The sequence below is a fragment of the Erythrolamprus reginae genome, chromosome 2 (genome assembly GCF_031021105.1).
Source record: "Erythrolamprus reginae isolate rEryReg1 chromosome 2, rEryReg1.hap1, whole genome shotgun sequence".
Classification (NCBI taxonomy): domain Eukaryota; kingdom Metazoa; phylum Chordata; class Lepidosauria; order Squamata; family Dipsadidae; genus Erythrolamprus; species Erythrolamprus reginae.
In genome coordinates, this window is record NC_091951.1 from 128,531,087 (window position 1) to 128,546,383 (window position 15,297).

At 39.8% G+C, this 15,297-nt stretch overlaps 1 long non-coding RNA gene across 1 annotated transcript in view; it reads left to right on the forward strand.

The window, feature by feature from the left end:
* Positions 1-1,452, forward strand: part of LOC139160960 (uncharacterized) — a 42,586-nt gene extending 41,134 nt beyond the window's left edge. The window contains exon 3 of the long non-coding RNA XR_011558048.1: positions 902-1,452. This is a non-coding gene — a long non-coding RNA (uncharacterized lncRNA). The remainder of the gene's footprint in view (positions 1-901) is intronic.
* The last annotated feature ends 13,845 nt before the right edge of the window (positions 1,453-15,297 follow it).

Below are 15,297 nucleotides of genomic sequence, written 5' to 3' on the forward strand. Positions count from 1 at the left end.
ATCCTGGAATTATATACTGTATATAGAAATTAAAGCAGGTTTAAATTATCAGTGTGTCTCCTTACCCCACATTGTTTTGTAAACTGTATTTGTTTTCAACAGAATAAGAGTTGAAAGTGACCTTGGAGGTTTTCTAGTCCAACACTACCCCCCCCCCCCCGCGCTCAAGCTCAATTCAAGTTAAATTTAAGCTGCTTGGTACTTAGTGATAATTCCCTCATTGCATGCAGTCTGGTAATTTAGGGGCTATTCTCACCCAGAATCCAGCAGGAAAGGCATGCTATAGGTCCTATCTATCAAAGAATATGATTTGATGGGAAGTGTTTCTGTTGTGGTGCCCCCTCTTTGGAACACTATCCTCCTTGGGGTTAGGTTGGCTTTGACCCTGTTGGGCTTCCTTGTGGGCTTGAAGATCTGGCTGTGTCAGTGAGAACAAATGAAATAATTTGTAAAAGGATATTTACGTAGCCGTTGTAGATTATGTCAGCTGTTCGTTACATTCATTATGTCAAGGTTAAACTCATGTTCTAGGATCAAATGGAGTTTTCCCCTCCTGTCTCTTACTCCCCGTGTTTTGTGTTTTCTTGGGCTATAAAAATAAAACTAACACATTCAAAACCACCAGGCACTTTTTTAGTTAATGACCTTCATCTCCTTTTTACAGGATTGTTTTCAAGAGTGCATGGGATACAAGTGGGCCCAAACACATTTGAGTTCGACACCCAGCAAAGGCTTATTTTGCAAAGAAACATCAAGTGTTAGTTGTTGAAACTATGTTGTGCATTCCCACAAACAAATGACACTATTCAGAATATTTCCTCTCTGACCAGTAGATAAAGTCTGTGGTGTTGACAATGCTAATATTATATGCAAAAATATATTTTGTCTTTATATCTTGCAGATTTTTATTGCTTTATATAAATTGCCCAGCCGGGACTCATTTCCAGAAAGAACTGTATATCTTAGAAGGGCCCTGGACAGGGTCTGGATATTAGTTTTGCACCATGCTTATGGATGGCTTAAGAAAAAGATCTGAACAGAAAACAATTTTCGGTGCACTTCATGCATTCATAACTCGAATCAGGCCGGAAGATTTTTAATATTGTTTCTTGCATTGCTTCCAAGGTGACATCTTGAATGGACATTGTACAAAGATTTTACTGTTCTCTCTGCTTTTTAAGTAGAGACAATATAGTGTATAAATTTCAGCTTTGCCTAATATTATGATATCACAGTATGGAGCCTACCAGGAAACAAAACCCTTCATTTATGGATAAAAATATATGTATACATATCTATGTTCCTGTGATGATATGCCTTTACCACTATTTTCAAGTGTTATGTCATCTTATACTGAGCTTTGGAAGATGGAATTTATGGTTAACATCTGAAAGTTAATGAAAAATATACTGTTTTTAAGGTAAAGTAAATAAATGCAGCTTCTCTTCTAAATTTGATGTTCTTGATATTTCTTTTTCGGCTAATGGCTCATCTTACACATTTTCTTTCACTTTATGCATATGTAGATATAAATTGATGTACTGGGTCTATCTTGTTTGAAAAGAAATTTATTCAAAATATATATCCTTTCAATTATGAAAACATTTTTTTCCTTTTAATGGTTATACAGCATATGTACTTTTGTCATGGGAGAATTGTCTATAAGTTATGAATAATCTAATATCAAATAATTTGTCTGAGACTAAATCAGTGTTTTGATTGGAAATTTTCTTTGTTATCTGTAGTTGTCACTGGGATAATTGAACATAGAGCAAGCACATAAGTTAATTATTTGGAACTAATATTTACGACACCTTACTTCAGCTTCGTCAACCTGATGATGCAAATGAGAATTCCATTGAATTCAAAGCCACCAGTTGAGAATGCAAACAATCCTGCAAACTCAGCTAGATTCACTAGAGCAAAATATTGCTTTTCACTTGTTTTTCAAATACCATTTATGGGTAGTTGTCTTCTAAATATTATTTTTAAGGTGGAATACTTACTTTCATCAGTTTTTGATATTTTTAGAGATTTGTTTGTTGGAGTCGTGCAGCTGTTACCTAGAATAGAGACGTGTTAGAATGTGGGGAGTTATAACTGAAAATATTGTGGCTGCCTTTAAAATATCCTTCATAATACAGTATATGTCTGAATGATAGTGAAAATGTTTGTGATAAAGATACACAGTTCTTGACAATACAACTTACTCATATTCTCTTTTACCATAGAAAAACAATTTTGCTATTTCCTGCCTTTGTTTATTTTCCCCATTTTCTACATTGTTCAACCAATAATTTTTATCCATTACTGGTAACTTGTCTTTGTTAAAATCCTTTTGAAAACATGTTTTTTACAGATATTTAGCAGTCATTGTGTTACTTTCCTGTTTTGCATTCTCCTGAGATAAAATTGTCTTATACTCTGTTCCTGAAACTATTTGTTGTCAAATTCTGTTTTCTTTATTCTCTATTGTTTTGTATGTTACATTGCATGTGGAGAATTCACTCTTGGAGATAATCTATGATATTATGAGAGGTTGATGGAAGAGACTATTGAAATATTTTCTGTTAAAGCGTAAGGAACACAAATGTGCTTTAATGAATCCTACAGTGTTTTGGGAATAAGTATTTCTCAAAAAAAATTGGCCACCTGCCCCTTTTTATTTACCAACTTTGAGAAGAAGCATAAGCATGAAGACTATAGTTTTGTCTACATATCTTTAAAAACACTGGAAAGTACTATTCCAAGGGATTATACTCTTGTCTGTTTTGTGTCTAAAAATGAAATGTTTATAGAACCAATGAAGAATCCATAGGACAAAAAGAAGGTGTTCAGCTTTTCAACTCTTCAAAAAGTGTCTGCTATCTTGTTCAGAAATATTTAAATAATTTTGCATTCAAAACAGCCAGGAATCAAGTACTGTATATGACAAGATAGGTAAGTCACTAAATTATTTACTGCATACAGCAGGTAACAGAAGGAATGCTCAAATCTCTGAGTTTGATAAAAAGATGTGATTGGTTCTCCCAGAATAGATTGATATATCGACAGACATTTGATTCGTGTTTGCTCATAAAGTTTAAAATGTTCAGTTGGGAAGGCAAAACATGTTACAATTGTGAAAATCTTGATTCTAAGACCCTTCGAAACTGAGGAAAAACTGGAGTGGACAGATGACATCTTTGGACAATTAGAAAAACAAATACCGGTAATCCAAAAGAAATGTGAGTTGTTTTGAAAAGTGTGAAAGGAAAATATCTGGTGGGGCAACTTTAGTTTTTTCACTTATTTTATAATAAGAAAAACTATAGGACAATATTTTTCCTGTTTCTGGAACATCCTAATATTTCAATCTCAAATCATAGGAATATGGAAAGTAGGGGAAATAAGAGATATGTACATTATTTTCTTTATAAAGTACACAAACTTCTAGTACCTTCATTTTAACCCAAGCTCTCCACTATAATGTCAAATGTGCCTTTTGAAAAATAATCACAAATCTTTAAAACTAAATATTATTTAATATTATTTGAAAGCAATATGGTTTGATATTCAGCTTATTTTTAAAAAAAGAGGCTAAAGCTCTTACCATCTCACCTTTATTCAGTAATTCAAGTCTATTGCACAGAACGCAGTTTTGTTTCCAGTTGTCCAAATAAAAGCAGCCCCCCCCCCCATTTCCTTATTGTGCATTTGGAGGGCTTTGTTTATTTATTTATTACTCTGAAACAATTCCAGATTCAGTTATGCAGATATTAGTATATTATTATATTAATAAAGGGGGTAAATCTTTAGATAAAAATAAATCAATCTAAATTGTTACTAATTTTTAGGCAAATAGAACATTCTATGCATCAATGTTTCCTACATCACTGGGAGGATTGATCACAATAGAGTAAAGCAGTTTATTCTTGCAGACATACAATGGAATCAATTGGTGCAATGAAATTTTACCTTTGATATATTTTTAGTAAACAAATTTTGTTTTAATTATGAGATTGAAACACATTTGATGACCATCTGTTCATCTGCTGGAAAGCTGAAGAATAAAGTAAAATAATTAACATTTGGCCTAAATGGAAAAATGCACAAGCACAAAACACCAAAATAAAGAGCTATTAAACCTACTGTATTCAGTCAAAAATAGAATATTCAGTTCAGAGTCTGCTTAATCTTTTAGCGAGTTATGGAAAACAGTCAGAATGTGACACTGGTTGACTTGAGTATGTCTACTAACATATTCAGAAACAGGTGTTTTACGTTTAAATATGATTAAGAATGTGTTTAAAACCAATATAAAGCACTGATTAATACAAACATGCATTGTTTAAAAAATAATCTCTCTCTTTTTTAAAAAAATGTGCACACATGAGAAAATATCAGAATATCATTTCCAGTGTTTGGGATTGAAAGAATAATATTTGTTTTACAAATATGCTCTGAATCTGAATAGCCCAGGTTAATGAGATTGAATCAGACATGGTGTTTATTGCATTGGCATTTTTCAGTCTTGAAAGACCATGGTATAATGGATTCCCCAGAGCATGGAGCCTGGGTAGGTCTTTATTATTTATTATATATATGATGTATAATAGTAAAAGTTTTGGACTATGAATTAGGACCGTAATGGTGAACCTATGGCAAGCATGCCAGAGGTGCTACGCAGAGCCCTCTCCGTGGGCATGCATGCTATCACCAGCTTCTCTTCTGGGTTCTGTCGTGCACATGAGCTCTGGCCAGCTGGTCCAGTAGCATGTACATGGTGGCCAGCTGTTCTTCTGGGTTCTGGCACGTGCGCACTCTTCAGTTTCAGCACTCAATGCCAAAAAGTTTGGCCATTACTGATTCAGGAGATTCACCACCAGATCTGGAAGTTCACTGCTGTCTTGGGTCAGTGCTTTCCCTTATTATTGCTATGGGGGGGGGGGGGGGGACTCTGGAAAGAAGGCTATTATGGACGGAAAGAAGGAAGGAGGGAGGGAGAGATAAAATTTAATAATAAATAAAATTTCAATGTGGTTTGATTTGAAATGGCTTGCTGTGATAACAGTCTTGGAAACTAACTTGAATACCTTAAAAAGAGCTTTAAATGATCCAGAACACTAAAAAAAGTTGATAGGCATTCTTCTAGGAGGGGTGTCAAACTGGCGACCTGCAGGCCATGCCCACCCCAGCTCTGTAAATGGGGAAAATATTAAACGTCATGTGATGGCAACATGACATGGCAAGTTTGATACCCGTGCTCTACGGGATTGTATTTATGGTGATTGAAATACAATTCTGGTACTATTAAATTAGGTCCTGGAAAACCTAAGGTCTTGCATCTTAATGTGTCCATGTCTTCAGATCTGATGGAGGAGCTCTTCTTTATATCCTAATTCACAGGAATTTGAGAAACAGTTTTAATGCCCATAGTTAAATTGTGGAACTTTTGGAGGAGGGAGCTAGTTTAATCTTGACTGCTATGTGACAAAGATCTCCCTGCTTATTAGGTATCATTTGTATCAAGATAAATAATGTCCAGTTTTCCTCTTTTGGCTGCTACTTTCACCTTTTCTTATAATTCTTTTTGGGGAGGAAGGAAATACCGTTGCATTTATTAATGGTTTTCCTTATTATAAAGTACTCTAAAAGATGCATACTTCCAGAAAGGCAGAATATACATTTTATTGACATGTATATATTCTTGTACATACATAAAAGAGGTATTTCAATCCAGCCAATATTCTATAATATCTGACTCTGGGATTTTCCACTACGTGCATTTCTGACATCCCCTTTTACCCTTCAAACAGTAGAAGGCTTATACTTATTTACACAAAATACGGATGGCCTCATTTCATTGTTCCAGTTCTTGCAACCAATGTAATATACCATCCATTTGCAGTCTTAGCAGGAAACAGTCCTACCACAGGTCACAATTATATGACTTGTGGGTTCATTCCAGTCTGAAAACTTTAGCAAGCATGTTGTCTCTAATAACACATCTGATGTAATATTTACAAAAGTTCAGCTTGTTCTGTTTTCTACTTATTGGAGATATGACTGTTATCAAAACATTCTATTACAGGCACAATTGACCTTGATTTTTAGAGGATCATGTCAAGGTGATATCTGAACGTTAAATCAAACTTTGACATGCATGGATACTAACTCAGTGTGCCACATGTTGCTTTTGATGCCCAACTATATTGATATTCTGCATTTTCTGACTCTTCATTAAAATGAAGATAAATTTTAAATTGATGACAAAAGTTGCTGTGAATATTACACTAGAAATGTATTCTGCTTGTTTTTTACTGTGTGAAACATTAATGCTTTGTAGAATACTTGTATCGTGTCTATCAAGAGATAAAATGGCAAATAACAAAATTAATAAACAACAGCAAACAAGAAAATTCATGACAGCTGGAATTCCCAGAAATCCTACTTATAACCAATGCAAGAACCATATGAACTACCAATTTAAAGTTTCAGCAGAAGAAAGTCCTTGCACATGTTGCCATTTTATGAACATTTAGAAGTTTGGTAAAACGATAGATCTATTTTTAAGAGCTGCTCAATTATTGGGATAGAAATGAATATAGAAGAAAGTGTTCTTGTGAACTGAAAGTCAAAACAACTCCATGAAAAAAAGAACCCAGGCAGTTTATCAGTTTCAGTTCTGCCAGCCTACTTTAAGCCTAGAAAACTCAGATTTCAATAATCGGTTCAACATATAACAAAATTATAAAGCTTTATTGAACTCTCAAGAAAGTGTAACAGATCCAAACAGAAAATAATTCCTAAATAATCCGAAGACCCATTGCCACTCAGCTTCGGTGTCTCCACTCAAAACTATGAGATGAGTGTTTGTAATTTTTTTTTTGCCATCAAGACACTTTCCATTTAAAAAAATTATGGAAATCATTAAAAGAGCTTTTGTTAGTATGGGTTATATTTCTTGATACTGACTATATTAAAAAATTAAAATTGACACATTTTTGCAACATTTATTTATTTATTGAATCAGGCGCAAATATTAAATATAATAAATATTAACATAAATAAAACATTTTTATGATAATTTCCTTCCATGTTTCTAATGTTAAACATAATAATGAAAACACATTGTTTAAAATTTTTGCATATATCTTCAGTATCTGGCAAATTATTATTATTATTATTATTATTATTATTATTATTATTAATTAGATTTGTATGCCGCCTTTCTCCGAAGATTCGGGGTGGCTCACAACAAAAACAGTACAAATCCAAAATTAAAAACCATTTAAAACCCTTAATATAAAAACAATCATACATCTTATATAAACCATACATAAAGCGGAAACAGCCCAGGGGAATCAATTTCCCCATGCCTGACGACAGAGGTGGGTTTTAAGGAGTTTGCGAAAGGCAAGGAGGGTGGAGGCAGTTCTAATCTCCAGGGGGAGTTGATTCCAGAGGGTCGGGGCCGCCACAGAGAAGGCTCTTCCCCTGGGTCCTGCCAGACGACATTGTTTCGTCGATGGGACCTGGAGAAGGTCAACTCTGTGGGACCTAACCGGTTGCTGCAGAAGGAGGTCCCGGAGATAAATATGAGCTCACAGACGCTGGAGATGCTTTTAAGGAACCTCCAAAGATTCTTAGATCACACTTTCACAAATGCTCTATTACATTTTTTTTTTTGCAACATGTGTCAGTTTTATTATCACACAGTTTGAATGGTTTCTGATGTAGGTTGTTGTGAGTTTTCAAGTACTATTATGCCAATTATTGTCTTTCAGGTTTTTTATACTGACTCTGAAAAAAACAATAATGAAAGTATGGATTTTTTTTTAAAAAAATAAATTTTATTGATTTTTATAATAATAAAAGAGCTTTGGAATGATCGATGTTGGGTGGCAGGAGCACAATTCACTGTGCACTGTTTTTGTGTTGTGTGTATAATGAAAGTATGTTAATATCCCAGTAATGGTAGATAAACCTCAATACTTATTGAGCAAAATCAGCTCCCAGGGGAAATTTTCTTTTCTTTTCTAGAGCAAGGTTCGACAAACCCAGGCGCCTGGTCGCCAGTGGCGCCTAGAAAATGTTGTCTGGCGCCTAGAAGGGCGCTGCGGTGCCTCTGACCTCTCCGCTCCTGCCCGATGCCGCGGTTTCTGGCGCTCTCCTGCTGGGTCCCAAAGAAGGCAGGCAGGAAGGAGACCTCCATTCTTCGCGCCTTTTTCCCGCCTTCCTTCTTTGGGGCCCAGCAGGAGAGCGCCAGAAACCGCGGCATCGAGCAGGAACCGGGAGGTCGGAGGCACCGGCACGGCAGCGCCCGCCCAGCTGAAGGTTCCCTGTCGTCATCGGCAAGTGTCCTTTGGTTGCCCGGCGGGAGGGCACTGGCGGTGGGAGCGGGGGGGGCCGCGGCTGCAGCGGCACAGGCAGTCGCGGGGAGATGGCGGGGGGAGGGGGGGCGGCTAAAGCGGCCCCGGGCACCGTTCCCTGTACGCTTTTCCAGGGGCGCGCAGGGAGCCGCGGCCACCCGCCCGCCTACCGGATTTCCCTCCGCGCGGCTGGGGAGGTGGATTCGCCGCCCCCGCCAGCCCGATCTCCCTCCAGTGGCTGGTGACGTAGTTCTACCGCCCTCGCCAGCCTGATCTCCCTCCGTGGGGGGGTGGGGGGCGACGAACCGACGACCGGGGACTGTCCGTCCGTGTTGGATGGTGCAGGGCAGGCACAGGCAGCCCCAGGGGAGAACAAGGGAGGGAGAGAAAGGAAAGAGAGAGTAAGGGAGGGAGAGAAAATTGAATGAAGGAGGGAGAGAAAGAAAGAGTAAGAAGCAGAAAGGATAGAGAAAAAGGAAGAGAAAGGGAGGGGTAGAAAGGAAAGAGGGAGGAAGGGGGGGAGAGAAAATTGAATGAAGGAGGGAGAGAAAGAAAGAGTAAGAAGTAGAAAGGATAGAGAAAAAGGAAGAGAAAGGGAGGGAGAGAAAGGAAAGAGAGAGAAAGGGAGAGAAAGGGAGGGAGAGAAAATTGAATGAAGGAGGGAGAGAAAGAAAGAGTAAGAAGTAGAAAGGATAGAGAAAAAGGAAGAGAAAGGGAGGGGGAGAAAGGAAAGAGGGAGGAAGGGGGAGAGAAAGAAGATATGAAGGAGGGAGAAAAAGAAAGAGAGATAGGAAGGAAAGAGGGAGAGAAAGGAATGAGAGAGAAAGGGAGGGAGAGAAAGGGAATGAAAGAGGGAGAAGGGGTGAGAGATAGAAAGGATAGACAGAAAGGGAGAGAAAGGAAAGAGAGAAAGGGAGGGAGAGGAAGGAAAGAGATGAGAGAGGAAGGAGGAGACAGAGGGGGTGAAAGCGATGTCAGGTGGAGACTCGGCAAAAAACCAAGTTTGCTTAAAAAAAATTCTGGCTCCTAAATTTTTTGGCTGGCTCCTAGATTCTGAACAACTTTGTCGACCCCTGTTCTAGAGTATTGGGAGAATCCACACCAGCATGTGACCTGGGCGGCAGAACAGGCAGAAAGTTCTTATTATTAACTGATACTCTTTCACTAATTATGCAAGATTTAAGATTTAGATAAATACTCCCTTTATGATCCAATGGGATGAATTAAAAATGAATCTACCAATCGTACCATGATTCTAAACAAGAATCTTGAGAAATGGCAACAGATAAAAGGGAAAAGATGGGTCGCTTTTCAACCAACGCAACAGTAGTTTTCATCCCTTGTAAATACTGATTTCATTTGTTGTATATGCTGGATTTTATCTTTGTGTGGATATTTTGAATTTTTATGAATTTGTATGTTTATTTATTTTATTTGACTTCTATGCCACCCAATCCTGAAGGACTCATGTTATCAAAATTACAATATTTTTTATTTTAAAAATTAAAGTTACAGTAAAATTTTGTCAATTTTAAAATTATTTAAGTTTTTTCCTCTCTATTTGCTTGTATATAATAATTGATCCTGTTCAGGAATTATTGCAGATTACACACTTTTATTAATTAATTTATAAGCTGCCCCAATGACAGTATAACTTGTATATTTTTTAAAAGAAAAAATAAGCATAAACAACGTATTTAATAATATATTACCACAGATAATGCAACAAACATTCAGGTGAATAGACAAATGAAGAGTAACATACTAAAAGTGTACCTTAAATAATATACCTAGATTTTAAATCTCTATTTCAGGATGCATTCATCTATAATAATTGTTTTACTTTACTAATATAAAGGACTCGGATAAAACTATAGAATGGGTGAAATGTTTTAATTCTTCTTTGAACTGAGAACCACCTTTCTTTAATTAGAAAAGAGAAATTAATTGTGAAACCAATTTGGGAGCTCTTTGGGGAACAATGGGACTTGTTTAAAATTAATAAATGTACCAAATATCTTAAGCTTTATTTATATCCCTACCAAAATTCTGTGTAATGATTTTAAGATCAAAGATTATAAAATATTCAGATACTGTAAACCCCAGGAGGTGACATCGTGGAGTATAAAATATAAGGTTTATGGTATCTGGATTCTTTGAGAGAAATTAAAGATTTAGTTTCATGCCAATCAAAGACAATCATAAGATACCAGTCCTAACATGTAACCTTTGTATTACCTTGACCACCAATGGATTTAATCAATGCAAAGAGTTGCAGCATTAAAAATAATGTTACAAAAACTACATTTGAAATAGAAATGTTTTAGTATGTAGCACAAAATCACTAAATAATACGTTTTTCATAACATGATGTTTCTATAATCACTGGCACATAATGTTTGATATGTTCACCAATGAACATATCAAATATGTTCAACATTACCATAAAGACATATTTACACAAAGGCAGTAGAATGGGACAGTAAAATAATTGGAGCATGCTTTTACCACACACACACACACACACACAAAGTGGATTAACAGTTTGGTCCTATACAGGGTGTGTTCCAAAAGTAATGCAATTAATTTTTTAAAAATGTAATTTGAACAAATACTTAAAATTCTTCAAAGTACTGTCCTTGGGCCTCTATACATTTTTTCCAGCGACTCTGCCATGACCAGTACACGTCCTGGAAGGCGTCTTCAGGGACCTCTTGCAAGGTTTTCATCACGGCTGATTGGATCTCTTCTATGGACAAAAAACATGTTCCTTTCAGGGCTGGGAACAAAAAGAAGTCTTCTGGGGTGACATCAGGACTATAGGGGCACTGGCACCTGGTGTTTGGCCAGGAACTTGCAGACTCATAGCACGTTTTGGCAAGGCGTGTTTTTCGTCCATAGAAGAGATCCAATCAGCCGTGATGAATACCTTGCGAGAGGTTCCTGAAGACGCCTTCCAAGGCACGTACCAGTCATGGCAGAATCGCTGGAAAAAATGTATAGAGGCCCAGGGACAGTACTTTGAAGAATTTTAAGTGTTTGTGCAAATCTGTTCAATAAATTACTTTTTAAAAAATAATCGCTTTACTTTTGGAACGCACCCTGTACAACTTTATTCAGAAATTTGCTTCAGTTTAGTACTTCAAAACATATGTTTATGGAATCGCAGTACAAATAACCTTTCAAACTGAAAAGCTATAGGCAATTAAGAAGTGTTTGCTGGACAGCTGTTGTGGTGAGGGAATTTTCATGTGATCTGATGTTGTACAATAAAGAAAGTAGTCAATAGCTTATAAACTACATGCAAATTCAGTAGCAGGAAGAAGGTTAACAGGCTCTTGTTTCATGAGCCACCATTTATTCAAAAACAGCTTTGCTTCTTAAATAACTTTGAACTCCACTGATCATTGATAAAAGCCCATTAAGCTCCTCCAGTACTACCTCAAAGCTAATGTGTCATAGATCAGTTTTCCTTAACAAGTATGGATTTGGATACTCAGTCTTCACATTGATCTAAACATATAAAATACTTCACAGCGGGTCTCTACATATTTTCAATATTCAATACTTTCAACAAGACTTGGTATTGCTTTTAACTGTAGATACTTCAGTCAAACCATAATGTAATCTTACATATACAGTATTTGTTACAGGGTGTACAAATGTAGTCATTCAGTTTAATAAACACATATTAAAAATGTACTTCTAAACATACTTATTAGGATGCAAGCCTCATTGATATTTATTCTTATAGTAAAAGTAATTTCCACTTTTAAATAAAGCTGTTGACTCCACTGCAAATAGTTATTTTGAACAATAGTTGTTTTGAATAGTTGTTTTGATTTACAGTGGGGCTTACAGTTTCCTTTCTTCCAGGGGTAGAAAACTCTAAATAGGATCGGCACCTTGTATAGCATGTGCCAAGACACTCTGTTTAAATGGTGCAGAGTATCCTCTGAATGTATCTGGGGTACTCTTCATCAGACCCGGGATCCAGCGGTGGGTTGGTCCCAGTTCATATTAGTTCTTAGAATCGGTACTGCCAGTGGGGGGGGGGCTCCTCCCACTCGCCCAGGATGCTTCTGTGCATGCACAAAAGCATCAGTCAGGCGAACTGGGAGTAAAGGGTTTTAGAACCCATATACTGACTAGCCATTTGGGAAGAAACTTTTTCCAATTGATAAATATTGGATAAATGGCCTAGATATTAATAGATAGAATAGTTATTCTATCCTTATGAAGCAACATATTTTAGAGCGCAACCTATGACATATACATATATTTTAATTCCTCAAACAAAATTGACAACATTTCCATCGTATACATTCTGTAATATTATGTGTTCATTCTATATAATTTTGTAACTGTTATCCATGTGCTCTCTGTGGCCATATACTAAATAATAACCTGAAGAGGTCTCTCTTGTGCCTTTTTCTGTTTCATCACGTATATAAAACCACTCACCAAAGTATCCAAAAATATGACATTAAATATATTAAACCTAGTTGTCAAGGCCTGGCCCTTACTCCATATTTACCCATGATAGAATTTTCCATAAACCTCAAGAGCTGACTTATTGAAATAAAACTGAAATGCTAATACAGTGATCTCCCGCTCGTTGCGAGGGTTCCGTTCCAGGACCCCCCGCAACGAGCGGGTTTTCGCGAAGTAGCGCTGCGGAAGTAAAAACACCATCTGCGCATGTGCAGATGGTGTTTTTACTTCCGCAGCGCTAGCGAGGAGCCGAAGATTGGGGGCGGCGTGGCTGTTTTAAAACGTCCCCGCCAACATGGGGGGCTCGCTAGCACCCCCCCCAAACCCAACCCGGGTTTGGGGGTGTGCTAGCAAGCCCCCCATGTCGGCGGGGACGTTTTAAAACACCCACGCGCCTTCACAACTGAGCCCTCAAGCCAAGCGAACTTCTGCGCTTGGCTTGAGGGCTCAGTTGTGAAGGCGCGCGGGTGTTTTAAAACGTCCCCGCCGACATGGGGGGCTCGCTAGCACACCCCCAAACCCGGGTTGGGGGTTCGGGGGGGTACTAGCGAGCCCCCCATGTCGGCGGGGACGTTTTAAAACACCCGCGCGCCTTCACAACTGAGCCCTCAAGCCAAGCGCCAAAGGCGAACTTCTGCGCTTGGCTTGAGGGCTCAATTGGGAAGCGGCCCGAGAGAACGGCGTGGGCGGGAGGAGGGCGCGCGAGCCACGGGCGCGCGGGCAGGCAGGCTGCGGACAAGCCCGTGCCGCTTCCCAGCTGAGTACTCAGCTGGGAAGCGGCCCGAGAGAACGGCGTGGGCGGGAGAAGGGCGCGTGAGCCGCGGGGCGCGCGGGCAGGCAGGCTGCGGACAAGCCGTTCGCTCGGGCCACTTCCCAGCTGAGTACTCAGCTGGGAAGCGGCCCAAGCGAAGCGGCAGCAGCGAGGAGTTTGCGTGGGCGGTGGTGGGGAAACTCCTCGCTGATGCCGGCCAAGAGGGGGAAGACCTAGGGAAGCCGCCCAGCAGCTGATCTGCCCGGCGCCATCTACGCATGCGTGCCCATAGAAAAAAAGGGCACGCATGCGTAGATGGTGTTCTGACTTCCGGGTTCAAAAATCGCAAATTACCCTGTTCGCAATGGTCGGGGACGCAATAACCGGGGGATCACTGTACAGTAATACTTCATCTTACGAACTTAATTGGTTCCAGGACGAGGTTCATAAGGTGTTCGTAAGATGAAACAATGTTTCCCATAGGAATCAATGGAAAAGCGATTAATGCGTGCAAGCCCAAAACTTTTGCCTTACTACCACCGGCATTCGGATCCTTGTTCGGGGGTGGGTGGAGGGGGGGGAGACAGCGCAGGCTGCCCAGAGGGAGCCTCATGGGTGGATTGACACATGCAGGAAGCTGCCTGGTGGCTTGTCAACTGGTGGGGCTTCCAACCTACTTGAAAGTTTTCGGTGATGGCAAAGGAGAATCCCGGCGCTTCAGCTTCAGACAAGGCTCCCTTTACAAGATGCCCCTCTTCCTTCTACTCCACCAGAGTCCACGGGGACAGCCACATGCTCCCCGGCCAAAGAAGCTGTGCCCAATTGAAGTGGCAATCCAGAGTCCTAATCTGGCCGCTGCTGCTTCTCCTCCCTTCCTTTGATCCTGGGCAGCCCCGTCCGGGAGAAATCGCTCCGAGTCCTCCTGACCCCTCTTGCCCATCAGAAAGAGAAAGAGAAGGAGAAAGAGAGGAAGGGAAAGAGAGGGGGGAGTGTGTGTGTGTGTTTGTTTGCCTGTGTGTGTGTGAGAGAGAGAGGCTGACTGCGTCTCCTTTGCAATGATACCCAAAGTTGCCGTGCTGCTTCATCCCTATTCCAGGTGAAAGTTCCTTCCCCCCCAACCTTTGTTACATGTCCAGGACTGGCAACTGTTTCCCTTTGCTTCTCAGGCAAGCCTCTAGATGGATGGATGGATGGATAAATGGATGGGTGGATGGATGGATAGGATAGATAGATAGATAGATAGATAGATAGATAGATAGATAGATAGATAGATAGAAAGCCCCCACCTGGATTTCGTGAAGGCCAGCCCATTGCCAGCCCAGCACACCACAAAAACGCACTCAGTCGGAGGGGGGCAACAGCATCGGGAAAGACAGGGAAGCCCCTCCCCCCATCCACACACAAACCCCTCCAGGGAAACAGGAGGCTGCGAAGCTGCATGAGGCACATGGGAGGAAGCTTCTGAGGAGAAGGTTGAAGGGGGGACAAATAAAGAAAGAAACCCATGTTCGCCAGTCCCTCAGCTGCTCTCTTGTCCTCAGGCAAAGCTGCTGGGCGCGTCCAGGGGGCGAGCCCAGCACAGCAGACAGGCAGCTTCTGGTGTCATTGCAAAGGAGAGGCAGTCAGCCTCTCTCTCACACGCACACGCACACTCCCCCCTCTCTTTCCCTTCCACTCTTTCTCCTTTTCTTTCTCTTT